Source organism: Cnephaeus nilssonii (assembly GCF_951640355.1).
Source record: "Cnephaeus nilssonii genome assembly, chromosome: 14".
NCBI classification, from domain to species: domain Eukaryota; kingdom Metazoa; phylum Chordata; class Mammalia; order Chiroptera; family Vespertilionidae; genus Cnephaeus; species Cnephaeus nilssonii.
The window spans coordinates 9759984-9785966 of NC_137085.1; the positions used below are offsets into that span (position 1 = coordinate 9759984).

The 25983-nt window shown below is 49.7% G+C and overlaps 1 protein-coding gene across 15 annotated transcripts in view; it reads left to right on the forward strand.

Annotated features, from left to right (window-relative positions):
* ZNF618 (zinc finger protein 618) overlaps nucleotides 1-25983 on the forward strand; it is a 151122-nt gene that overhangs the window by 61716 nt on the left and 63423 nt on the right. The gene's annotated exons all lie outside the window — the stretch shown is intronic.

The following is a 25983-nucleotide window of genomic DNA, read 5'->3' on the forward strand; positions in this document are numbered from 1 at the left end:
TGGTTACATGGGTTCAAAGTCACTCCAAACTCCATATAATTTTCAACTTCTAATGATTTTTTTTTTAGGCTCTCGGGTAATTGGTGAAAGTGTAATTTATGTAGAGGGGTGTTCTAGGTTGGTTTCGCTAAGTTGATGACTACCCCAAGAGCATCTTGAAACATCACCAGAAGAAATCCCGCTGGGGAGGAGACAAGGGTGGGGCGTGATTTCCAGCATGTTCTCTCTCCTCTTGGCATGGCTCACCAAGCAAACGTTCTTGAGCCTCTCTTCTGCCTGGCAATGATGAGACGGGAGAGGAAAGCAGGATATGATCCTTGCCCTCAAATGGCTCCGCGTCTGGTGGAGGAAGCAGGAGGGGAATGAATGATCACGGTAGAGTGTGGTAAGTGCAGACTGCAAACAACCCCGGAGAGCTGGGGAGAGAGGGTGGGAGGACAGTGAAATTGTCAGTGAGGCTGAGGAAGAGCTAGCTAGTCGGGAGGAGAGAGGGAAGGGGGTTCTGGGCAAAGGTTACCACAGATCACAGAGGTTCCAAAACGTGGGATATGCTTAGCAGCTTGAGGATAGTGAGAGGGCAGGGCACAGACCCACACGGGATAGGGATGGGGAGCACCCCTCTTCCGGCTCAGGGAAGCCATTCTTACTCAGCTGCAGCTGATCGTGGCCATGCCAGCACATAGGCACAGTGTGGCCAGATTTGATTTTTTTAAAAAGAGAAGCTTTAAATCTGGAGTATTGTGTAAATATTTCTAAATTTCAAGGTAGGGCAACTAATTATAAAATAATGTGACTCTTACTCCTTCCCTCCCCCAACCATTCCAGGCTACTAGTTTGTGAAATCTATTTAGGGGATGGGGATGAAATGAGGATGAAGAGGGCCTGGCTTGACTGTGTCCCTCCCATTGCCAATGTCAGGAGAGAGAGTTAGTTTGGCCTTGAATTTTCAAATGGAGTTCAGGTAACTCTGGAGAAGATCTTTACTGTGACTTAGGGAGTGGGAGTCCCGAGGGTCTTAGGTTTTTAGATTTTTCTCCTTATAACTTTTTTTTTTCTTTTTTTACTAAATCTGGATGGGGAATGTGATGGTGGTGGTTGGGGCTGGTTTGCCTCGTAGAACCTCCAGCCTTCTCCGCTCCTGCCCTGCACAGTTCTGATTCCCTGTGGGATTTCTACTCTTTCCACTGGCCTGGAAAACAGGGTGAGGGCCAGATTCATACACTTTGGGGCCTAAGCTAGCACCATGGCCATGAATGCTCATAAATAAATACTCTATTTAAAAACTTTGTTTTTAAAAACATAATGCAGAGATGGCTGATATACGTGAAATGCACGCCATATATATATACATATGTATGTATATATATATATATATAGTATACGCCATATATATAGTATATATATATGTATATGTGTGTGTGTGTATATATATGTGTGTATATATATATACATATATATATATTTACATATATATATAACTTTAAATTTTCTAGTAGCCACAATGAAAAATGGACAAAGAAATGAGTGAAATGAATGTTAGTAATATATTTAACCTAATTTGACATGTAATCTATATAAAAATTCTTAAGCAGTTAGACGTCTTTTACTTCATATGAAATCTTTGAAATTGGTGTGTGTTTCCCACCGATAGCACATCTCACTCTGGACTATCATTTCAAATGCTCAGTCCCCATGTGGCCACTGGCAGATGTGTTGGGCAGTAATGGCTGTAACAGGTGCACAGGGTGATATCCCACAGATAAAAAAGAGTACGTACAGTATAGGCCCCCTTATCTGCAGGTTTGCTTTCTGTGGTTCCAGTTAATAATGGTCAAACATGGTTCAGAAATATTGAATCGAAACTTCCAGAAATAACCAATTCATAAGTTTTTAATTGTGCACTGTTCTGAGTGCTGTGATGAAATTGCAGGCCATCCCGCTCCGTCCCTCCTGGGATATGAATCATCCCTTTGTCCCGTGTATCCATGCTCTCTGTACAATACAGTAAGATATTTTGAGAGAGAGAGAGAGACCACAGTCATATAATCCTAATTACAGCATATTGTTATAACTGTTCTATTTTACTATGACTTATTGTTAATCTCTTACTGTGTCTAATAGAGAAGTTAAACTTTATTATAGGTAGGTCTGTATAGGAAAAACATAGTATATCTCCGGTTCGGTATTACCTGTGGTTTTCCGGCATCCACTGGGGGTCTTAGAATGTATCCCCCGTGGGTAAGTGGGGACTGTGGTATTCAGGCCGGCCGAAAGGATCATGCTTCTTGACTGCTTGAGCCTTGGTCAGCTCTCCCTTCTCAGGACGGAATTCCCTGTCACCTGTCCAGCCCCATCTCACACCCTCCCTCCCCCTGGCCCACCAGGCTGACCTTCCCTTCCTTCCTCAGACATGCCGCGCACCTGGATTCCAGCCTCTGAGCGCCCGTGCGTGCTGTTCCCATGGCCCCCTCCTCCACCGCTTCCCTTTGCCTGGCTTATGCCACGCCATTTCTCAGGTGAAATATTAATTTTTCAGGGAGGTCTTTCCTGATCCCCCTGCTGCCAACTGCAGACTAGGTTATTTTTCTGTTTGATGCTGGTGGGGAGGAGTCTCTCTCTCCTCAGCACCTACCACAATTGCAGTGGTGTCGCTATCAGTGAGATAAGCGGCTAGTGGCTAGCGTTTCTCTGCCCCACGAGAGGGTGTGCTTCAGGAATCCAAGGGCCGTGAATGCTTTGTTTGCTTGTTTTAGCCACAGTGGCTTGTATAGCGGCTGCAGAAAATAGATGATCAATAAAGAGGAGATGAATGAGGCAGGGCGGAGAGTCCATCTTGTAGAGTAACTGGGACCCCGACCCCCGAGGACTCGGACCCCTGACAGTGAGGCCAGAGGGCCAGCCCCCAGTCCGTGCTGGATCTCCTGCTTTCTCTTCACCAGAGCCGGCCTCTCCCTGTTTCTCTCCTGACTGGCTTTCGGTTGCCTGTAAATTATATTTTTGGTGGCTGTTAATAAAAATATAGGGCTGAGGGAAAGAAAAAAAAAAAAAGACTTCTCCTAATAGAATTTTATTAAATGGCACTAGTTTAAAAATGTCTCGTAAAAAGTTAATTAATTTGGGATTTGGGGATGAAAGGCGTGATATAAATGTCAGTTATTATTATTACAATTTCAGCCTCACGCTCACGCTCTTGATCCAGCCCCTGATCTGGAGTTCCTGCGACACCCGGGGCCTGGCAGCTCTGCTGAAATGCCAGAGGCAAATTTGAGCTTTGGGGCTCCATCGGGGACAGAGGGGGGACTTGGCCAGGGTACGCTGTCCTGCCTTTTCATCCAGGATAATGCAAGACCTTGAGAGCTAGTGCCACCGACTTGGGGCGAAGCTGCTCCGAGCAGGATGGGCTCGGGCACTCAGGGGAGCTCCCGGCCGAAGCAGCGGGAACAGGAAGGTCACGTGCCTGCTCCGAGCCCGGTCACGGAATCCGGGGATGGACGAGCTGTCAGGGCGCTGAGAGATTTAACAGAGGCAGAAACCGAATTTGAAGAGGGGCTGTGGCTTGCCTAACCCAAGGTCACATAGCAGGTTAATTAAATTTATGGAGAAAAAGGCAGTGAAAGCCATTAGTGAAGTAGGGGAAACCGTCCAAAAAAAAAAAAAGATTCAGGCAATTTGTAGGTGACAAGTCTAGAAACTGGTTTCCAGGGAAAGAGAGTCCTGGGACTTCCTGTGAGTTCACAGAGACAGACAGCCCTTCCCCACCTTCAAGACATCCCACCTTCATTTCCCTGACTGCAGACCTGACCCGGAGTGTGTTAGTAATTACTTCCGAGAGGCGGGGGGCAAGCTGGGATGTTAACCATCCCCACAGCCCTTGACGTTTCTCTACCGACGATGGGCCAAGGAGTAAGGACCTGTGCATGTCTGTGTCCTCCTTTCATAAGTGGGGTATGAAAATACCCCCTGCAGGGGTGTGATGGGGTCCAGGTGGTGGAAGAACACGTGCTTATGTGCCGTGGAAGTGGCAGTGTGCAGGCTGGGGGTCTCATGCTCTTGGACCGATCCGTACTCACTGAGCTGAGAGAGAGACCAGCATCTGGTTGTCAGGGCAACCTCACTGGACACCTGCTCCCACTCAGGACTCCTGACCAGGCTGCGTATGTCCAACGATAGGACCCACCTGCTTCTTCCCTGCAGCCCCTTCCTCCTTGGATGGCTCTGGGCAGGCCTGCCTCCTCCTGACGGCCCGTGGCTCTAGAATCCTGGTTCTGTTTTGAGGATTCATCGATGGTGTCTCTCTCTCCCCTCCCAAGTGGAGGACACCTGCTGTTTCCCACACCGCGTTTCACTCGTGTAGTGTAGGTAGAGTGCCTGGTTCAGGGGGAGGCGGGGGTGGGGGGGCTTGGGAGGGATTGTACAATGAAGGGAGGAAGCAAGCCTATACCCATTTGTCCTGAAAAGGGATCTTTCCGGGGGCCTGTTGGTTGGGAGTGTCCAGGGAACTTGTGAATCAGATGGAGCTGGATTTGAACCTGGGCTCCTCCCCTTGCACAGACATTTCATCTCAGTAATTGTTTCCTCATCTGGACAGTTGAGATGTGGAATGCCCGCCCCACAGCAGTATGGTAAGGATTAAAACAGGTGATGCGTGTGAAATCCTTCATACGCCGCTGCACACATAGTGGATGCTCAGATGGTGCATCTGACATTGAAGGGATTTCCGTGGGACACCGTCTCGACGGTCCCAGGTAGCAAGTTCTTTGCATTGTCCCTTTAAATCCCCAAAGTCTAGCACCGGGCTTGGCACATAGACTCTGTCGAGAAACTTCCAACTCCCACAGCCACATGCCGCCTTCTGAGTACTAAGCGACTGCTGAACTGAGCCGAACTGAATTGGGAGCTCTGGCCTGCGTTTCCAAGCTCAGGGTCAGGCCCTCAGGAGACCCTGTTTGGAGCGAGGCCTGCCTTGTCTCCCTGGCTGCTGTCTGCAGCTGGAACAGCCCTGATGTGGATGGAGGCTTTTGAGCAAGTCCGAGGTCTCCCAGACATTCAGAATGCGCAAGCAGCCGATAATTCTCTTGACTGGAAAACAAGCGCCGTAGCTCTATTTTTATGTTTCATTATACATAAAACTTGTCCTGGCCGGATGGCTCAGTTGGTTGGAGCATCGTCCCGTGCACCCAAAGGTTGTGGGTTCGATTCCCGGTCAGGGCACATACCTAGGTTGTGGGTTTGATCCTAGTCAGGCCACGTATGGAAGGCAACTGATCAATGTTTCTCACATTGATGTCTGCTTCTCTCTCTCTCGCCCTCTCTCCCTTCCTCTAAAACCAGTAACGTATCCTCGGGTGAGGATTTAAATAAATAAGTAAATAAAACTGTTACTCTCTTAGCCCCATGTCCACTCTCCCTAAAGGAACCCACAGCTGCCTCAGACTTTGGAAGGCCTTTTAATGGAGTTCCTATAAGAAATGCCCGAGAGAAGGGTGAGTCCGGGACGTTTTTTGGGGGGGGGGGGGGTCACCGTCTCGTTGCTCTTGACAGAGAGCGTCAGAATGGCAGCCTGTCTCCCCTCGGCCGGGGGCAGAGCTGGCAGATGGCAGGGAAGGCGATGGTATTGGCCGCGCCAGGAACAGAGCAGCCGCCCCCGCCCCGCATCTTTATTGGATTTCAATGAGTCTTCCTGCCCTGGGTCACCCGTGCGGCGCAGCCTCATAAATGGCCCGCTGGAATGTCGCTCCCTTTGTACTGAGGGCCTCGAGCACACTCCATCGCCGCTGTCGACCTTGAGTAGAGAAAATGCAGAAAGCCCGGCAGAACTCCTTTCTCCCAGGCAGCCCTGAGATCGGGAACATGGCAGATCTGGGGAGAGGCACGAGCTCGTCAGAAGGCAGGTGGGGGAGGGAAGTGGAGAGGCCGCCTTCGCAAGCTCCATGGCCCCTGTGTGGCTGTCTTTGCCTGGAAACGCCAATCCTCACACTTTGCTGTGGAATGTTTCAGGGCCTTAAAGCGTATTGCAGGAAGCTTTGCGGTTGTCAGATCCGAAGAGGGATCCCAGGAGACATGTGGCCCTGGGAACTGGAAGGTTCTAGAAGGAACTTGGAGACCCTCTCTTCTGACCCTGAAGCTAAGGTGTTTCAGAACAAAAGTTGCTGGGTTAAAAGGACACGCGCCATTTTATCAGGCCCTCGTGGTAGATGCCAGTTAAGTGCTCGCTCTGTGCCCTGCATCCGTCCGCATAATGCTGAGTGCCCGCTGTGTGCCAGCATGTGCCTCGGAGCCAGCTGTGCTGGGCTGAGCCGGTGGGAGGCCCTGACACCGTGGCAGTTCCAGGTGCAGAGACTTCAGAGGGCAGTGTCCTCCTACAGGTGAGGTGTGTACACAGGGCCAGATCTTTCTGGTGAAGTTATCTCTGCACTTTCCCCCCTGCCCCCCAAGAAGGGACATAAGGGGCGTGGGGCAGGTGATCTCTGCCTATTTCTCAGCCGCAGAGAGGCAGAGATTAGGCTTGAGTGCAGGTTCTCCAGTCCCCGGTGCAGATGTGCTTCTGTCACCGAGGACGATGGCGAAGAGGGCCCTGGAGCAGAGCAGGGCCACCGTGGGGACCACGATCGCCTGTGCGATTGCCTGGCTTTGGACTTCTGCATGGGAGCTTCGCATTCCCCACATGGAGGTAGCTTTTGGTGACTGCAAATTGCTACCTGTAATTGGGGGGAAAAGGTAATTAGAGAAGGAGCATTTCCCAGATACGAGGGCTGGGTCTGCAGGATGGAAGTCCCATAGCTCAAGGGGTCAGTGGCTGGGAGGCGAAAGGGTCCTCTGATTTCTCTCCCTCGCTGTCCCTGCAGCCCCCTTAAACCCCTTTCCTCTCTGAGGTCTGGAGACAGGCGTTGTTTGTACAGTCGCTCAAAGGCATTGACTTCCTCATCCCGATTCCTCTGTGTCCCCACCACGAGATCATCCAGCTTGTTGCTCTGTTGTCAAGGTGCTCACTCTCTCTCCATTGCCCTCCTGCCCTGGAGGAGAAGGTTCCTCTTCGTCCTGAGCTCAGAGCTGCCTCTCTCTAATGCCTGTCGCCAGGGCTCCCCCTGCACAGGACCAGAGCGAAGGGGCAAGTCTAGCCATGCTCGTAGTCCCCGACTAGGAAAATACTGCCTGCTGAAGTGTAAGTGTGTCACTGCCAATAATAGTGCAAGGGCTCCAATCCGAGGGCCTCTCTAGGATCTTCTCCTGATTAATTAGGTCAGCGTCTCCGAAATCAATTTCCAGTGACATCCCGACGCCTGGTAGGCCGTCCCCGCCAGCCGGGCGAGGGAGTTGGCGGGGATGCGATTCCCTGGCCTCTGGTGCAGGTCAGGCCTCGTCTCCACCTGGGAAGAAAGTCCCATTACACATCTCTTCTGTGATTATCCTGACTTTTTATTTTATATGCCCTCCCCCTCAAATCTCCCATTAAACCCCTGTAGATCCCACTTCAAACAGGCAATTAGACTAACAACGTAATTATATCCCTCAATGCTAATTGTAACTGGTTTAGGGGAAAAACAAAGAGAAAGAGGCATCAAAAACTCTGGAAACTAAAAGCAGCTATTATAATTTCCAGGTATTTCTTGTCCTCGTGCCTCTCCTGAGAGCCCTGGTTGCCGGTGTCTGGTGTCTGGCCCAGCTCACCCTTAGGACAACCTTGGGCCTGTGTCCACTGTCCTGAGCATGTGCTGTGGCACCCCCGTTCCTGCCCGTCTGTGGTTTTCTGTCCCTCGCTCTCATTTCTCTGACTCTTTCTCAACCCCTTTTATCCTCTGAGAAAAGAATGAGCAGGTGAGGAGGTTGAAGGAAACTACATTTCTTCCATCTCTTGTCAATGCTCCATCACGCCCCCATGGCCATGGGCTGCTGGCTCATGTGATTCTCCCTCGCGGAGGCTGAGGAAGTCTGGGCAGAGCTGGACCTGGTCCCAGGGTTTGAGCCTGTTGTGTGACAAGGATGCCACAGGAAGACATCTCCTGGTACCCCACCCACCCTGAGCAGCTCTGGTCCCTGCCTTGGGGCTGCCCATGGCCAGGGAGGGTGGCAGGCAGGTAGGTAGTTGAGCAGTGGACCATTGGGAAGAGTCTATATCAGAGGAGACCCAGCTCTGCCCTGGTTGGCAAGGGAGAGATGAGAGGTGGAGTAGGGCAGAGTGGGGATACTGAGAAGTTTCCTGGTGGAAGTGACGTCTAGGATGGGAAGGAGGGGGAGGAGAGTTAGCCAGGAGCAGGTGCAGGAAGCCTGGTGTGGCCGGAGCATTAGGCGTGAGGATTGTGCTGTGGCCGCTGGGAAGGAATGTGGATGTTACCTTGGCAGGGGAAGGGGACTCTGTGAAGGTTTTAAACGGGGGAATGACAGGGTCAGACTTTGATCTTAGAAAGACCAGAGAGGCTGCAGGTAGGGGCTGTTGGATTGGAGGACTTTGAATGGAGGCTGGAAGGCCTGATAGGGGGCTTTTGAAGGAAGCAGGGGTGGTTTTTCATGAGTGCTGACGGCCAGCCTCTGGACCTGCGTGGTGGGGCTGGACTAGCTGTGTGACCCCGAGGGGGTCACTTCTCTGAGCCTCCCTTTCCTTGCCAACTAAAGCGAGGGTAGGCATGTTACCTTTCCATGCTGGGGGGGGCATATCAGAAAGATTCAAGTCTATAAGGTCTGCTCCAGGCCCAACATAGAGTAGACATCAGAGCGGTACTCTTGAATAGGGAGTGTGTACCAGAATGCACTTCCCAAATACACCTGCCTCTCCTCTGTGGACGCCAGCATTTCCAGAGGAGGGGGGCTCAGGGACTCACGCTGTGTTGGTGGGCTCTTCTTGGGAACCCTAGCAGGGTCAGTGGCTTTTCAGTGGTGTCTTCTCCCTTCTTTGGTGTCAAGCCCCAAACCTTGGCCTCATGCCTCAGTGCAAGTGTGGCGTTTTCTTTTTCTCAGAAATGGGGTTTCCCAGCTTGATCATGGAATGTGCTGGCGATGGTGCCCTCGGGTAAGTGCCACTCGGACGTCCGCACCGTCTTTGGGTAAAGGTTCTCAAGTTCCCATGGCACCTGGCATGGGCCGTGCAGGGCCAGGTATTCTGTCCCTGGATTTGCCATCAGTTATGCAGATGGGACGATTTCATTAAAATTTCCATTAACTGTTTTTTTTTTTCTTTTTCATTTTTTTAAAAGCCAGTGAGCAATTTATAGATTCATTAACTTTTTACTACACTTGTGAAGCCAGGAAGAGGGGAATAAAGGAAATGAAATATTTGGTCCGCAACATTTCACTAAAAGATGGTGGCCTTTAAATACGGAGGATGACGAGCTGGGCCATTAGGGCTGATCTGAAGAAGTGTTAGGAAAGTCTGGGATCTTCCAGAAGGATCCAGAACCGGAATATCCTGGCAAGGAACACCACCCTTTCCATCCCCTGCTCTCCCATCCCTGCCCCAGTCATAGCCGATCCATCCTTTTGCTTGGAGCCACTGATTATTCTTTCACCAGATGGCTGCCATCCTTTGGTGACACAACTCCCCTGGGAGCTCACCGCCTCTGGGCAAACTCTGTACCTCTGAGCCCACTTCCTTATCGAGTGGTGCAATCTGACTCCTTATAGCGCTCATTTCCTTTCCTTTTGGGGAGGGGGGGATGAGGGGATGGGGCGGTTAGGTATGGCATGATAGTTGGTATGGCACATGGGCTTGGGGCCAAACAAGCTTGGGTGCTAATACTAGCCCTGTTCCTTACTAGCTGTGTGATTTTGGGCAAGTAAAGTGGACCTCACTGAGCCTCAGTTACTTTACCTGTAAAATTACAATGTATTAGGAACTCTGGGAAGGCCCAGAGAATTGGCAGCCATGTTCTTCACTGCACAGTTAGTTGGGAGGATAAAATGAGATGGTTTACTAACGATGCCCAACCGACGTCCACATTCCAGACCGTGCCCTGCGGTTGGACCGCTCCTCTCCGAGCATTCTCACTCGGATCTGGTTCCCCACAACAGCAAGTCACTTTGCCTGTCAGGACCTCAGTTTTCCCAGTCATAAAGTAGATGAGTAATTCTTATTTAATGAGGATGTTGGATGAGTTCAGGCACATTGGGTGAGCCTTGTAGAGTCCCTGGCCCATAATAGTATCTCAGTACACTCAAGCAGTCTATAATTATTGTGGTCTGTTGTACTAAAAAGGCAACAGGCTTAACCTTTTGCACTCGGATGTCGAGTGTGACTCGACACGGTTAGCATTAGAATAAAGGAATCGAGAAACAAGCAAGCGAGTGCAAAGGGTTAAAGATTACCTCCCTCAAGAGCCTCTTAGAAAATCTAAGTGCTTGAAGGTGGTCTCAAATTCATCTTGCTCAGCTCCCAGGTGGAGCTTGAATGCCCTGGGTGCTGAACTTCCCAGTGGATGGTGTACCTGGGTCCAGCCACCATGGTCTACTCAAGTGGCTGCTTTCTCGGGGACAGACTGTAATCTGGAGAAGGATGTCGTCCAGGAAGTCATCTTATCCCGAAACCTGCCATTACAGATGTGCAGTATGTGTCAACTAGAGTGAGTTTTCCCTCAAAAGTAGTCATGATAGAAAGCTAAGCAGGAAGGAGGAAAAAAGGTCATGTACTTTTGAGCCACCCACGGCAAGTGCTTTTGGGGATACGATATATGTGCATGTATTGTTTGTTTATATGAAGTTATATGTATATCTAGTTTTGGTTCTGATCTTGTCATTTCACTTTAGCACTTAGGCATTTTTTATTTAGCTCCCCACCATTCATGAGCATCCATTCTAATGGCTTTCCAAGTCTATATTTGTTTCCACTGTTTTTATGATAAATAATGCAGTGGACATCTTTGTGCATGAGTCCTTTTTCTTCTTTGAGGCGATATTCATAGACTTTGTTCCTCAAAGTGGATTACTAGGTCAGAGGATATGCGGGTTGGTAAGTCAGTTGTGATAGTGCCAACTTAACATTAGAGAAAGGTGGCAGTGGATGTGACAGCTGAGGGGACACAGTGCTTTGGAGATTCTTGTGGAAGAACTCCGTTTGGGAGAGTTGACAGGGTAGAATGCTGCCCTCTCATCCTCTGTCTTAGCTGGGTTGGTAGTTGCTGACTTGTTTTGTTTGCACTAAATACTTTGGGTCAAGCAATGAGCTGGTGCCTGGGGTATTGACTCTTTTTTAAAAATATATTTTATTGATTTTTTTACAGAGAGGAAGGGAGAGGAATAGAGAGTTAGAAACATCGATGAGAGAGAAACATCGATCAGCTGCCTCCTGCACACCCCCCACTGGGGATGTGCCCGCAACCAAGGTACATGCCCTTGACTGGAATCGAACCTGGGACCCTTGAGTCTGCAGGCCGACGCTCTATCAACTGAGCCAAACCGGTTAGGGCTGGGGTATTGACTTTTATGTGCCTAAAACACATAGTGCCCATGATCGCAGAGCCTCACATTGGGCCTGACAAGGCAGCAAGAAGGCTAACACTTGTGAAAGGAACTTGAAGGTTGTGTTTGAACACATGTGACCTTGAACGTGTTACCTCTACTTTCAGCCTTTCTTTTACCTCTGCTCAACAGGCTTTCTGGCTCAAAAGACAATGAGAAAGTACTGTATTTTGTGCATGAAGTCAATCAGGAAGGGAGATTCTAGCGTAGTTTTGAATAGAGTGTTGATGGTTGCCTGGTACAGGGGAGGTCAGTGCTTTGGATAGACTTCTGAGAATGATATAATATCTTCAAATGTCTCTTCTTAACCGTTAAGTCATTTGACTTTCTTTAGTTTTAATTAAATGTGGGCATTTTCCGTATTCTGCTGCTTTGGCCATGAGGTATGCTAACTGTTGAGGTTGTGGTGAGTTGACGTTTTGAAATGAGTTTTACAGCAATGAAGAAATTACGATGGTAGCAATGTGGACGGTGGTAGCCATTACTTACGTAGCACTTAGTCTGTGCCAGGCACTCTTCTAAGAGCCTTACAGTTATTAACTCTCTTTATCACTTAATCATTTCATTAAATCAATTCATTTCATGAAAGAGAGGCAAGACATGGGAGACTGGAGCCAGAAGAGGGAAGGAACTCGGTGTTTGTCTTGGAAGAAGAACTGGCTTTGATTCTCACCCCTGCCAGTACCTAGTGGTTTTGGGCAAAGTCACCGAACCTCCACTCCCTTCTCTCTGAAATGGAAATCACGACTCCCACCTTGTAAAGAATTAAATGCAGTAATGGATGTAAAAATCTCATCAGTTACCCTGGCCCGTGTTTCTAAGTGGTTAGTGCATCGGCCTGCACACTGTGAAGAGTTATGGGTTCGATTCCTGGTCAAGGGCACGTACCTGGGTTGTGGCTTCACTCCCCATCCCTCGTTGGGACACTTGCAGGAGGCAACCAATTGATGTCTCTCTCACATTGATATGTCTCTCTCTCCTTTCCACTCTCTGAAAAGCAATGGAAAAATATCCTCAGGTGAGGATTAACAACAATAAAAAAAGAAAACTCGTCAATCACTAAACAAATCTGGGGCATGGATAGAATGTGTTATTGCTGCCTCGCCCCACACTCAGCTCTGGGAACCTGGGTCATCTTCCCCTTTAAGGATGCTGGGTAGATGCTTTCTATGTGCTGGACCATGTGGTGGGCACTGGGGAATCCAGAGGCATGGCCCCTCCCAGGGAAGATGTATGGTCCAGCTGGGAAGACAGGTCATAAACAGATGACTGAGTGTACCAGCTGGTTGATCAATACCATTTGAATGGCCCACGCAATAAGTGCTTTAAGAAACCAGGGGAGGGAGGTCGGCAGTGTGGCTCGGGGGGAGGGGGACTGGTGCTTTCAGGGACGGGCAAGGGCAGAATGTAGTGTGAAACCGAGGCTTCCATCACCGCCAGGACAAAGACGTTTACAGGATGGGACCTGAATGCTCTTGTCCTTTATGATGTGGTTCATGAAACAGCGCCATAAAGTTCCCGCGTGAATCTGGAGTAGTAGCCCTGAAGGTGGGAAGCCCTGAGGTGCTAGGGGTGTTCCCCCCCTCAGCCAGCCCAGCTGGCATCAGACTTTGGTACCACAGAGCCTCCACTCCTGGTCCTGATGCACACAGCGTTCTAGATCTGCTTAGGAGATGGTTCTAGAGTGGCCATTGATTGCTTGGGTCTTCTGAGGAACAGCTTAGGGACCACCAGCCTTCCACATTGTGAATTTCCCGTCAATAGCAGATCTCAGCCAAGATCGGAAGTAAAAATATGCGGGCAGGCCACCCAAACATCCCATGTGCTGGGAGACTGGGACTGGTTGGCTTCTGTTTCTCAGACTTTCAGGGCCCGTTTAGTGGAGCTGTGATTCTACTTGGGAGTGCGGGAGAAGATACAGTTCCCTGTGAGGAGGTTACAGTCCATACGGGGAAACTGGACTCAGGTGGACCCTTTTGGTGACCTGTGCGGGACACAGCCATCAAGTGGTTGCAAATCTCCAGGAGTTTCCTGATCGGAGCTGATCACCTGTGGGTTTGACCTCACTCAGCTCCATCCCTGCTTTCCTTTTCTGTGCTCTGTATGACAGGGAACTGCATTTCCCAGGTACCCTTGCTCTCTGGACTTTGAATAGTTTAGCAAGGATGCCAGCAGGTGGGAAGAAGGGGCAAGTCCAGGGTATTTCTCCCTCCTCATTGTCTGCCTCTCATCGTTTCCTGTGTAGCTCCAGCCCCTCTGTGATCCATTCCCATCGGGAAGCCTTTGCTGAACAGCCCCAACTTCTGGTAACACCATCTCCTCCCTTTCTCTCCGCAGGCCTAGAGGTGGTAGCAGCAGCTTCCTCATATGGGAATCCTTGGTTGCCTTCCTGTCCCCTGTGTGACTTCTCAGCCCATTCATCACCCGTGTGCTCAAATCCCTATATTAAATCCCCTCCCGCCCCCCGGTTTGAAAGACCTAGAGTGGCTTCTATTTTTCTGGTCCAGATCGTGTAGGACATACCACCCAGATCAGGCCCCTTAGGACATTTGGCTGTTCCCACTCTGAGTAATCCCATGGAAGCCATTGTAAGATCATGGCTGCCCTAATAAATTCAGGCTACCAGATTCCCCCCACCCCCCTGCAAAGAAAACAGAATTGTGAAAGAATTTCAGAATTGTCTGGCTGTCTGGATTTCTCAGCAGGTGCCCATTGGGATGTGTGGAATTACAATCTTTCTTTTCTTCATGGTTCTCTCATTTTGTAGGAAAATGGGTGACTCCTTCCTTTCCAACTGCGAGAAGAACTATTTTGATGTTTAAAAAACTCATGCAGTCATCCTCCGCCCCCCCCCCCCCCATTTGCCTGGGCTGTTGATCTTGTGATATATTTATAGAGATTGTGGTTGGCTGACCAGGAGTTATTTTGCAATAGGAATTTGTAAGATTTCTACTTTGAGCAAGTGTGGCAGACTTTTCTTTAAAAAAAAAAAGAAAGAAAGAAAGAAAAATTCTTTCTTAGAACATTGCTGTGTCCTCCTGTAATAATTTGTCTTTCAAACCAAAGTGAGCCTTGCGTTTTACATGTAGTTTTCTTCTGTGTGTATTTTGTTGTCTCTGGTCTTCTCTCTTCTTTGAGATCTCTTTACGCTGAATTTTAAAAGGCCACAGCTCCTCCTTCATGTAGGGATGTTTTTACAAATGAGAATGTAATCATCAGAAAAACAGTGCTGTGGGGGTCAGGAGCCCTCAGTTTCTCTCTCTATAAAAGGATGGTGTTGGACTAGATTTGAGGGGGCAAGCATGCTACCATCCCCAGCTTTACCATGCTCACTGCAGACATCAATAATCAATCATCGCACTCTTCCCTAGCTGAGCTCTGATGTGGCCTCAGAATCCTTGTCCACACTTTGTCCCAGGCAGCCACGACTGCTTGATCAGAATTAGCACTGAAAATGAAACCCGTTTGCCATGCTTGGACTGGATGATTTCCTAGACCCCATTCGCCACCATGGTTCTCTAAGTATTGGCAGGACAATTCCTTTATGTTTCAAACCAGTTGACCTTTATTAGGCCCCTGTTGTATGCTGTGGAGTCACAGAGGAGCTGTCTATGAAAAGCTGGCCATGCCCATAGAATTTGCAGTTTGGTTAGGAGCAAGGCAGCAGAGAGTGGTGGTGTCCCCAGGTGTGCTAGGCACGCCCTGGGGCCTCTAGGAGGTTGTCCCTATGCTCCAGGAAGGCACTTGGGATCCAGCTGGTCAGAGAGGACGGCAGTCTAGGCAGGGGGACGGCATAAGCAAAGACAGACACAACAGCATCAACAAGTTTCTGAACTTGGGGAGTCCTCAGAGCCCATCCATCTGGTCAACATTCACCAGTTAATGGCTAGGTAAACCAGCTGAGGTTAAAATAGGGACTTGCCTGAATTTTAATAAATGATATAGCTAAAGTTTAATAAATTTTATATAGCATTTACTGTGTGCCAGGCGTTATTTTGAGAGCTTTACATCTGTTAACTAATGTAGTCCCAAGTAACTGTGTGAGATGAGTACCATTATTATCCCCACTTGACAGATGAGAAAACTGTCAGAGGGTTAAGTGACTTTACCGAGTGTCACATGTCTCCTGAGTTGTGCAGTCAGGACTTGAGCCCAGGCCACTCTAGGTTCTGTGCTGGGAACTGTGCCAAGTAAGTCCTCCGGGAAGGACCCGAATATCTTGGGGGCTTTCTATAGTGTATTCATTTTGGTCCCCGCCATCAATGTAATCATGACATCCTTCAGATCTGTGGCTCATGTCGTGCCGTTGGCACTAGCTGAGAATCTTAGAGACTCCCAACATTTTTATCCACCCAGCTGCTGTGTTCGGAGGGGCTTTTCCCCTCTATTTTACATCAGAGGAAACTGAGGCTGAGAGAGGTGATGTGACTGGAGCCAGGTCACCCAGCTCCTCGTGGCCCAAACCACTAGGCCCAGGTCTGCCTGACTCCACGTGTTCCAGTTGAGAGTCCAGCAGCCTCATTGGAGGGAAGGGCGGCGGGAAGGTCAAAGGGAGCCTCTGACAGGAGTCAGAGGAGGGGGTCGCAGGGCTGCCCGGACATCCCTGAGGCATCACCGTGGCCATGTCACAGGAGCCCTTGACTTTGTCCCTTGAAGAGGTTTGAGGACCCACGTTTTCTTCTTACTGCCTTACTTAACAGTACCTAAGGGGTGATTTTTAAAAACCCTGTCCCCCAATTCTGAGTTCACTAATTTGGATCTTATAACCCCCCTGTAAACCTATTTATAATAGATTTTTTTCCCTCGTGAAGCAAAAAAGTTTTCCTTTTTTTTTTTTTCGTTTACATCTCCTCCCCCCCCCCCCCCCCCACTTCCTGCTGATCTGAGGCGAATATTTATCACGTATTTAATGAGTAATCTGAGTCCTGGCCTAGTGAGGCTGCACCAGGACATGGTTTATGGCTGATCTGGTTTTAACTCGCTCCAGGCGGTTTTCCCTGGAGTTTTCTGTAAAATCATAAACCTGGAGAGAGAATTTTTGTGGAATTCAGTCACATGACTTTCTCTTTTGTAAATTGAGAGATTAACTGTGTGACTGAAGAACTGAGAAATTTTTCGTGTTTTTTTTTTTTAAAGAAAACAAACAGCGGCATTTATGCAGAGGAGCGTGTCCACTCTTAAAGACGGGGAATGTCAGTCGCCAAGGTCACCTGCCGGGCCTTTCAGGCAGCGTGGCATAGGGTTTGAGAACATGGACTTGGAATCGAGCATCTGAGCCTCTCCCCAGCTGGTCCCTGCGAGCCTCTAGCTCCTGTCTCCACAGCGGGGCTAGGGACAGTCCCTCCCACTCAGTGTGGCTGATGGGGTGTGTGCAGTGCCCGAGCCCAGGCCTGGCAGACAGGGGGTGCTCAGGTGATGCTGGACGCCCCGGGATTGCTGGTATTACCCCCGTCGGACGCCTTTTATGCTGGATGGATAGCCCAAGCTGACACTGGGTGTAAAAGCCCTGAAATAAGCATGCAACTGACTAACTCAGTCCTCGTGTCAGGCTCTGAGATGGGCACTAGCATCATTCCCATTTCACAGAGGAGAGGGCTGAGGCAGTGAGAGGTCACGTTACTCGCTGAAGTCCCACCAGCAAGTGTCCAGGCCTGTGCCCCACCGGACTCCCAGGACCACCACCCCTGCGCTCGGTGTCCTCCTGCATGGTTTGGTCTTGCAGCCTGAAGGCTTTTTGACTGCTGGTCCTGGGGAGGGAGAGCCTCAGCTGACCCTGGACTCTGACCCCTAACTAGTCTTACTGCCTCTTCGTCTTGCCCCCTCCAGCAACCCATTTGCGGACATTATTCTGATTCCGTTTCTCCCCTGCCCGAAGCCCTTCATGGTGGGTGAAGGGGAGAAGAAAACTCCTTGTAGTTTCTCTGCAACTCTTCTATCAATGTAAAATTATCTCAGGATAAGAAGTTCAAAAAAACACACAACACAAAACAAAAATACCCCAAACCTTTGCTGAGCCCGGCCACAGGAATAACGTCACAGTTTTTGATGCAAGTGTAGAACTCTGTGATCCAACCCGGCTGGGCGTTTAGAACTTACACACATTAAACAACCTGGAACTATCTCAGAACCTTGGGATCCAGATGTGGACGGTGGGCTCCAGCTGCAGTGGCATCCGGCATCCGGCAGGCCCCAGGGAATGAGAACAAGGCCCGTGGTCTGGGTGGTGAGTTCCTCACAGCAGCCCAGCGGAGGCTGCTGCCCCTCCTCTCCGAGGCCAGGACTCCCTCTTCTTCTAAGGTTTGTGAGTCAGGCCCCAGGCGGGGAGGTGGGTCCATCTTTTACTTCCATCCCTCCCAGGTGCCCAGGTCTGTGCTCGGAGGAGACCAGGCCCTCCACCCACCACAGCTGCAGCAGTTTATTGTTTAAGCCTGCCATTTATTGAGCAACTACTGTGTGCCAGCTCCATCCTGGGTGCTCTCCACACTCTGTCACGGGCGACCTTTGTCCCTCCCAGTAGCTCTCATTCCTGGAGTTTTCTCTTCTCCCCTGCCTTCCCCGACCATCATCATCTCTTTCCTGGAAGGTGACAGTGGCCTTCATGTTGGGCTCCCTGCCTCCATACTGCAGCCAGCGGTGGCCTTCAGAGGTACACGTGCCTTCTGGGGTGGCCGATGAGCCTGGGAATAAAGAGAGGCTCTCTAGCCTGGTTTACAGGCGCTCGTTAATTACTAGCGGTTGGTGGTGACGACAAAGACAAGGCTGGTGGTGATCGTGTCAGTATTAGGGTCCTGCTCCAGTCTGCATGGCTGCTCACCGAGAGAGGAGAAGGACCTGCCTAGACCCAGAAGCTTAAGTGAAATACACAAGGCCTGTGCGGGTTCCATTTCTAGGAAACCTGATTTATTTCTTGACACGTGACCTCAGACAGCAAGGGCTTGGGAAGAGGCAGAAGGGCAATGTAGCCAAGAGGAATGAAGACGTTGGTCATTTCCCGTGGTTTTTCCCTGTAGTTGGAACTCTGGCCAGTCGATGATGGCATCTCTGGGGCCTCTCTTAGCCTCTGGCCTCTGTCCTGGAGTCAAGCTGGCCTGGCATCTCCGTCCCTAGTGTCAGTGGGCTGGTCCCCTCCTCTGGACGTGAAGGCCCTCAGAGAAGTCTGCATCCCTGTGGGGTTCAGTGCCCGAGGCTACCCAGCTGGCAAGATGGCACCCTTCTCCTTGCTCCCTGGCACCCAGCTGGTGTTACCTCCATTTGTGTCTAGGTTTTACGTTTCCCTCATTGAGCAAGGCTCCGTGTGCCCTGTTCTAGCATCCATCCCTCGCGAAGCCCTTCCCGAATCTGCAGTTTCACGGGGTCCTGTTGTCAGAGATGCTCGTGGCATCCAGACTTTTCAGAGTGCACACTCAGTGGGGAACTATAAATCGATAGCATGCTGTAATGAAGTAATCACTGCCTGTCTCGCTCACGATTCTTGTTGCTGTTGTGTCCCCGGTAACTACCCTGGTGGCCAGCACATTGTAGGCACCTAGTGGTTAGTATCTAGGCGAATGACTAAGGAACCATGTCTGATTCATCTCACTGTCAATCTCCCAAGGCCTTGCTCAGAATCACACATTTTTATGGACTATATCAATATCTATTGAAAAATTGCATCACCCATCTGAGTTCCAGTTTTTTTTGTGTGTGTTTTTTTTTAACTGAGAGCCTTCTCTGGCAGCTTCTACCACCCCTCAAGCTTGGAACCCAGGGCTGGCAGTGTCTCCGAGTAACTGTGTTCTCTTGGGAAAGCAAATACACAAAATTAAAAGCCAACTACCACATGCTAGAAACATATTGCTGAATGTGATCTAAGAAGCAAGGTCTAATTTGGGATTTTATGCTATGTTTAGTTTCCTGGGAATAGAATCCTCTTTATAACTTGCAAAGCTATTGTTCAGGGTTGGCACAGTCACCCTGAAGAGGTGTTTCAGGAGCACCTGGTGAGTAAAGCGGGGGCTGCTGGTGCTCGATTTGGGGCCCTGCGGTAGATAGAAGAGCAGTTCACCTTCATTGTTTGGGGCCAGGTTTGATTTTTTGGTCCTAGAGAATGAAGGTGTATAGAACACACGTGAACCCTGGCCATGACATTGATCCACTATGTGACCTTGGACAAGTCACTTGGCCCCTCTCGGTACTTGATTGGTTCTTGGTCAGAGGGGGATCGTTAAACTGCAGTGTCTCCTTCTTGGGGTTGTTGGGAGGGTGCAATGCTGTGTAACCGTCTAGAAAGTGCTGGCCGTGCTGGTGATTAATATTTTTATGCACCAGAGAGATGCAATTCCATTTTTCTTGGTGCTAAGACGCAAGATTTTTGGAATCTTCCTCGACTCTCTCTCAACTGTCACATCCAGTTCATCAGCAAGTCCCGTTGGTTCTACTTTCTGGTATATCCAGAACCCAACCCTTCCTCACCCGCTCACTGCCACTACCCAGGCCCCAGCCACCCTCATCTTTTACCTGGGCTGCTCCAGTAACCTCCTCATCGGCCTCCACCCTTGCCCATAGTCTGTTCTCAACACAGCAGCCAGAATGATCTTTTAAAAACGAAAGTCAAATTATGTCACTTTGCCAAAACCTTCCAGTGGCTTTGCAGAGTAAACACCCAAGCCCTTCGGTGGCCTACAGGCCCTGGGCTGACCTCCCGTTCCTCTTCTCCTCCCGTCCTCACTCACTCCCGCCCTTGAGTCTCCGCACTGGCCATTCCCTTTCCCAGACACCACATGGCCACCTTCTCCCATTGTTTGTCTACTCTGACCACTTTACTTAAAGCTGCCACCCCCTACTCCTCCCTCGTTTCCAGCCTTCTGATTATTCCCTGTCTTTCTCTGTTTTGCTTTCCGATTACCCCCGTCTTTCTCTGTTTCCTCCTATACTACTGATTACCTTCTAGCATACATATTTTTTACCAACTTCTTGTACGTAATGTTACTGTCTCCCCCATTTGAATGTAAAGGCCATGGGAGCAGGGATGTATCCCAACGCCTAGAACGATGTCTGGCGCATAGAAGGAGCCCAGTAAGTGCTTGTCGGATGAGCACGGAGTCCTGTGCCTCAGTGGGAGGGAGAGAAAGTTCAAGTGAAATTTGAGGATCCACTGGATGTTGGAAAGGAAAGAGAGAGGTAGATGTGGCTTGCGTTGTTTGGGACACACTCGTCCTCCTCCTGTCCTCTGGCAGGTGCCTCTCACAGGTGTGCCGCCTCCTGCAGGCCTCCAGGTCAAGGGCACTTGGTTTCACTCCTGAGGCTGAGCACCTTCCTGCAGGGTCCGTTGGACCAGTTGGCCATGTAAAACAGAATGTATCGAACCAGCATGCATATATATAGATGAAACACACACACGCGCTATGGAGTAACATGCATTTGATATTTGTGAGTGTAACATCCACGCAAGTTAGTAAGAAAGGAGACAAGACTCCAGGGGCACATTCCCTCCCAAGGGTGGAGGCAGCCCCAGAAGCAGTGAGCCTGGGGGATTTGGACTGGTCCACCCAAAGCTGAGCACAGTGCTCGACACACAGTAGGCTTTCAAGGAAACACTTGTTGATCGAATAAAGGAGTGGTTGATTGCTTCAGATCAGTTGCTCTATTTCATCCACGTATAATTGCCAATGCAGTTCATCCCTCATCTAAGCAACCTCATTATCTGTATTTCCTGAGAAATGATAACTAACGGGTTTGACCCTGTTGGCTGTGTGCTAGGCCCTGAGCTGGGTGCTGGAGACATGGCCACGTGAGAGATGTTGGCTTTGGCCAGGAGGAGGGCACCGTCTGGGGGCGGCAGGCGCTGCAGGAACCGTGGTCCTAGTCCGGTTGAGTTGGTGAGAGGCACTGGTGGTGGTGTGTCAGCAGGGTTGGTGAACGGTGAACAGGATAGATCCAATCTGGTGCGGGAGCGGGGAGTCATCGCCCTCTCCAGAGAGGAAGCAGTTTGGGAGTTTCAGTGGGGGAGGGGAAAGGCAAGATCCTAATTAGACCCCATGGAAATGTGCTGTGCCAGGCCCTGGGCTTGGCCGGCCGAGGTGCCATGTTGGAGATGCCCCCTTCCAGCGTGGGGGCCCCCTCCATCCCCTCTGAGCTTGGGGAACCGCGAGCCCCCACATTGGCTGTGGCACCCCAGCCTCCCTGGACCTCTGGCTCAGCTCTCTTTTCCAAGAAAGGCATTTCATTCTTTGAGATCAGGCAGCCAGGGCCCAAGGAGCTGTTTTCCTCCATTGTGCAAGCATGACAAATCATTAATTTTTGATTGATTTGCTTAGAATTATGGGCGCCCCAGCATTCTTTCCGCCGCTGAACAGCTGTATAACAAATGAATATATCAGTGTGCACAAAAGATTGGAGATCTAAGAGAAGCCATTATATTGGCCACCCTCCCCCACTCTCACCCCTTCCGGGGCAGTGAAGGGAGGAAATTTTTACCAGAAATTCCTCAAGTGGCTTACAGGGGGAAAAAAAAAGCCTTTTTATAATTGAATTAAATCTTTATCTCTTCATCTTGTGCAGCAGATTTCCAAATACACACCAGGTCCCCACGTGCTTGGGTTTCATCCATCCAGGAGGAATCTTTAATAATGAAATTTCAACTCGTGAATTAAAACCAAAAAGGAAAAAAAAAAAAAAAAAAGAGCAAATTCTGCCCCTCCTATTTGCCTTTTTTTTTTTTTTTGGTCGCTGCTATTCCTTTAAGATTTTGGAACCGTACCAGTGCACTAAATGTGACCTCCATAACTTTTAAATTAAGAATTTATGCTGGCTTGAAATTTATGAAATATTTCAGCATGAAAGAAAGCCTTTTTCCCTCAGGAAAATTGAGCAATAAATCACAGCACTGTGGATTTACTGCCCCAGAGCCAGCGAGAGATAGGATTTTTTTTTTTTTTTTGCTTCATTCTGAAAAAAAAAAAAATATGTAATCATATAAGACAGCTTAGCTGCTATCCTCCCACTCTCTAGAATTTTTAATTTCAGCTGTTTCTGCTTGGATTTATTTCCAATATTCCTGCTCGGCTTTTCAATTTCCTCAGTTATTAAATTTTAATTCAGTGCATTAGCATTTAAATTAAAAAAGGGTTTATTTTATCGAAATCGTTGGCCATCCCCCATCCCGTAGCACACGAATTGCCTGTTTCTGCCATTTGCACAAAATGTGAAATGCAGCTAATGTATTACAACTTACATTTGCACAAATTTAGAAATAAAATTTCTGGGTTTGGAATAATATTTTCTTTCCAAGAAAATCCTTAATAAGAGAATGGAAAAGAACAACTTAACATTCATTTGGGGAGGGAAGAGGAGGGTTGAATGAAACCAAAAATAGCCTTGCTCAGGTTCTAGGGAAAAGCCGGTGTATAAGGAATGGATGGGGCTAGAAAATGGGGATAGGTACCCTGCTGGGGAGCTGGGGGTTCTGGGTACCTCTACCCCCACCTCTGTGAGAGTGAGCAGGAGGGTCTCTATGGCCCACTGTCCCCAGCACATTTCATTGGCCATCGAGGGGTTTGGTTAAGGTTGGGTCAGCTCCACATAGAATGACTGAGATGGAAGTCGAGGGCGGAGATGATCTGATTTAGCTCTCCTGCTCCTGCTCCCATTCTTGCCTCTGGGCAAGCTCAGGTCCAGGGACAGGAAAGCTTGCCCAGGGTTCAAAGCGAGACCCAGACAGAGCCTGGGCCGGAAGCTGCATATCCTCTAGGAGCACATGGCCCAGGAGCAGTGGCGACAGCAGTAGAGTTTCCATTACGTAAGCGGTGGGAACACATGCCTGGCCTGCGCGTTGTACTCTATCTGCACCGCCGTGTTCAGTGGTGGGGGGTTAGGTGGAAGCTCATGAGATGCTGACTTGCAGCATGGGATTCAGATGAGGCCTGAGACAGGCCGGGGAGACCCCTGATGCTGTCCAGGCCGGCTCTGCAGCTGAGCCCTGCTACGTACTTTTACCTGCGCTACTCTGTGTAAGTTACCTGGGTTTAAGTCTCATGCCAGCCCCAGGATGGAGGTCCTGGGGTTACTCCTCACTTTGCAGATAACGAGACTTTCCTAGGAGCATTCAGCTAGAAAACGGCAGACCCAGGACTCGAACGCAGATGCCTGAGTCTAAACCCTGCCCTCTTCAACTTCAATTCACATTGAGACCAAGTCAGATTGCACTGAGTTTGTGGTTCAGGTTGGGTCCCCTGAATTTGCTGGTATTAGGATCTTTGGGCCTAGGAAAATGGCAGTGTCCGCGGTGCAACTGATTGGAACAGTAGGGGTCGCTGTGATGTATTGATTGGTGAGGACACACAGCAAGCTGGCCTGGCATCTTAGGGAGCGCGACAACTGAGAGTTGGCGCCTTTAGCACTGCGGGCTTCGACCGGGGCTGGGAGGGCCCGAGAGGCCGTCCTTGTCATTATGGTGGGTCTAGACGCGGGCCGCATGCTGTGATTGACAGCTGCTGTGATATGGACAGGTGCTATTTTCGACAGCTCTGGCTTGTGCCCATTGCCCATCAGCTCTACTCCTGCCAAGGTAGCCTTCCTTCTCCATCAGTCTGTTTTCCCTTGTGCCACCACCTTAGTCTCTGCAAAGGGATTTGTTTAGACAACGACGTGAACATCTTTATCCGCACTTTGTCTTTATTTTGTAAAAATGGGTGGAAAACGAAAATGAGTGTTGGCTAGCAGTGATACAAAGCTCCAGTATCGTAAGCATCATAAAAGGGCAAGGTAGCTGGGGATAATCAGGTGTGCAAAAAAAAACCACACCAGAATCTTCTCTCGTACCCCAGCCACGTGTTCCCTGTATTTGAACTCGTCAACTCTGTGTGGAATGATGAAAGAAAGGGACAACAAACGACAGCATTAAAAATATGTATGAAATGCTAGAAATCGATGGCCAGAGTTGAGGCTGGAAGGCGAGAGGCCATTTGGGGCTGGACGGTTTGTTTAGGCTCTCTGGGGCAGAATTCCCACCCCCTGCCACTTCTGCCTCTTACGATATGGACGTGAAAACAGTGTCTTCCCGCTCGCTTTCCAGGCAAGTTCTGAGGAATGCAGTGTTGGAGAAGGGCTGTAATTGATCCTGTTCTTCTGCTCCCAGTGAAACGATATGCAAACCATTTTCTGCTTTGTTTCTTCTGCTGAAATAATACACCGGCATCCCATTAATTTCTCCTCCCAGGCCTCGTGCTTCCGCCTCCCCTTGTGTCCTTCACCTCTCTACTTCCCTCCGGTGGACAGTCGGGGTGGTGTAGGCTCACCCCATTTCTCCATTAGCTCTCCTGGCTGTTGGGGGACAATAAAATATTACAGAGCTGAGAAGGTAGGCGCTGGAGTCACCCAGACCTGGGCGTGCAGCCCTGGGGTATTGGATACATGGCTTGAGGACCCTCTGTGCCTAACCTGTAAAGTGGGAATATTGTGTATGTGTGTTGGGGGACCCATTCAGAGGATTCAATAAGCGGCATTTAATGTCATACACTAGCACCTGCTGGGAAGTTCTCCAGGGGGAGCCAGTCTGGATGCCCACAGGGGCCAGGCTGGGGGGGCTGTGTGTGAGGCAAGAGGGAGAGGTGGAGACTGGAGAACATAGATGTAGCTGACTATGGCCGTGTGGGGACTGTGTTGCTGGATTAACTGGTTTTTAAAGAGAAGCTGAAATGTGGCCTTTGTGTGTGTGTGTGTGTGGGGGGGGGGATGAAATGCCTTTATTTTTATATATTTACACTTTGGATTGAAGTCCGCCATCTGGTTTTGCCAGTTTGCAACTTCCCATGAGCACTCATCAATAGGTAGCTGCTGCTGTGTTTATTTTAGGTCATCAATCCTTCATCCACAACGTTGAAATTCGAAAAGTTTGAAAACAAGAAAGATGTTCCGTAACCTATGAAGTGGCAGAACTTGACCTAGGGGAGAAGCGGCTAGTTGCCCTCTTCATTTATCCCAGGGGGGCTCCCTGTGTCAGTTTCACGGTAGAAACATCCATGCGCTTGAGTACTGGGGCCTCCCCAGACCCCGCCAGGGTTGTTTCCAAATACAGAGCACACGTGGCAACATTACCTTTCTAAAATCGGAAGGATTCCGAATCTGGGAACAAATGTGTGCCAGCATTTTGAACCTACACCATTTTAAATGTTTGCACAAAGCTAGGGGCTGCTTCTTCAACCAGGGGTGGTGGAGAGTCTGGGCCTTCCCCCATGTCTGTGGCCTCCGCATTGAGGTCCCCCCAGCACTGGCCTGGGAGTCAGGATCCCCAGGTCTGTGTCCCTCAGTCCTCATGAGACTTCAGGCAGCTTCCTCCTCCCCCAGGGCCTCAGTCTCTCCCTCTGAACCAGGATTTTATGATTTCTGAAAACTTAATTTGGTCAGCCTTACTTCCCCACCCCACCCCCGCCCCCCAATAAAGAGATTAGGAACCAGCACTCTCTTGCCTCCCCCTGCTCAGAGGGTTGGAGGACAGAATATTTTAACATAAATGAGTTCCCCCCTCCGGTTGGTAGGAATAAATCTGCGGCTACTGTTTTA